Here is a 2,112-nt window from a genome sequence, read left to right as displayed (position 1 = left end):
GTAATAAACAATTGAAATATAACTACGTGCATACTTAATATTAGTCAAGCGCACATAAAAATATTATATTAATTGGGTACACGTATATACACGTAAAATCGTATAAATTTTTTTTTTAATAAATATATATATTACACTAAAATACTATTATTTTTAAAAAATAAATCAAAAAATAAAATAAAATCTTTATTATTTATATCGCTCATGTAATCTAATATTTATAAAACTAGCACATCATATAAATAACCTATATAACGAAAAATTAGTAAAAAAATTTATCATCATATATTCTAAAATAATTTTAACATTAAATTAATTATTTACAATCGTATTTAACTAATAAAATAGTTTCTTATAAAATCTAGGGTGTTACAGTGTCTATATATGAGGATGTGGTTGCAAATGTGATTGTTCATCCACTTGCATTGTGAGATAATATCGTCTCGTCACCAAGTACTGATGAATAGTTTTGGTGTCACATGACATTGAAGTAATGTATCTAGTGAGCATTCCATTGCCATGTCATTATTTATACTTTTGTTTGTCTTTCGAGTTGTGATAAAATTATTTATGATATACTAATTAATCCTCATATTTAGTTTGTTAACCACCATTTTATTTATTTGATAGGTCTTAGATTACAAATATCGGTTTAATTTGGCCTTAATTTCCAAATATTATTAATTTTTAGGATTACTCATTTTGACTTTTCTTTCTTCCGCATAGCATATCCAGGTATACCAATATCGAATTTAGGTATTCCTCACGTGCGTTAAAATCTAAGACAAATCATTATAATAACACAAATCATGGAAACTTTAATAAAATTATAACCTTACTCTAACTGTCGCGGTGACCTCGAAAATTGCACCCATATTAAGGTAACAAACCAAAGATCAATAACAACTCAATAGCACTATAACAACAATTGACAATATATTCACGCCCATGTTATTGACCAAGAGTATGTACACTAAGACAACCAACACAATCAACATATGTTCTTACCATTGGCCATACACTCAACAATATTTTGGATGAGTTGATGATACCTTTATTTTCGACAAGAGCACAAGAGCAACAATTGATCAGAGTTTGGATGTTTCCATCCTCAACATGAAATGTAAATCATAAGTGAAATAGAATTGTTTTTGGATAACACTCTTCCAAATGATCTCTAAACGTGAAAATCAAAACAACTGAAATGGGGTTGAATATTGTGAGAATGAGTGAGAGGTGTCTCTAGTCGGAGTTTGGTTGATTATTGATGGGGAGACACACTTATTTATAGTTGTTGATGATGTCAAATTCGATTAGCAAATTTTCCTACAAGTTCTAACACATCGCCATGCAATGCCTTGAACTGATGCAAGATTTTCTCGAAATTTTTCTTGGAGAATTTTAGCACCTTTCAAAACTAATTTATTCCTCTTAGTGACTTTTATAGAATTACTCTCGTTAGTGGTGGCTTGTTCATCAAGTCAGGTCCCTTAGGGTCTTTCTAGACTCCCGATTCGAACTAACTCAACAAGAAAGATTTTCTAAACAATCTTACGAACATAACGATGTATGCAACACAAGATACAACAGGCTCACAATTACCTTTCTCCCATAGCGTTCTAAGGAGTTCCTTATACATAGGGTTGATCCGATGTCGCACACGGGTCAAATACAATTGATAAAATGTAAATAGAGGTAATAAATCGAATCGTTTCGCAAGGACTTCTGATATAGTAATAATTACCGAATTGAAAATTGAAATTAAAAAGGGGTTTTTTAGATTTTTGTTTTAATGGATGAGCAAAACATCTAATCTACTTATTCGAGTTTCAAACCTATCACAGATTCTATCGATGAGTTTAATTTCTAATTTGTGATTCTATTCTTATTTGACTATAGAATTGATCAAACAAGTGTAATCAATCCTATCTGAATTTGGTTTCTTTGATTGAATTAAGCATCACAATCATCAAAATATTATAATCAACAATCAAACGTCGCAAAATTATAATTCAATTAAATTAGAAACCGAAACCAAATTCTGTCAAATAAATTTAATCAATCCTATTGAAATTCAATTTAAGCAATCAAAATATCAATATAATCAAATAA

The sequence above is a fragment of the Cicer arietinum genome, chromosome 6 (assembly GCF_000331145.2).
Source record: "Cicer arietinum cultivar CDC Frontier isolate Library 1 chromosome 6, Cicar.CDCFrontier_v2.0, whole genome shotgun sequence".
NCBI lineage: Eukaryota > Viridiplantae > Streptophyta > Magnoliopsida > Fabales > Fabaceae > Cicer > Cicer arietinum.
This window is presented reverse-complemented; position numbering follows the sequence as displayed.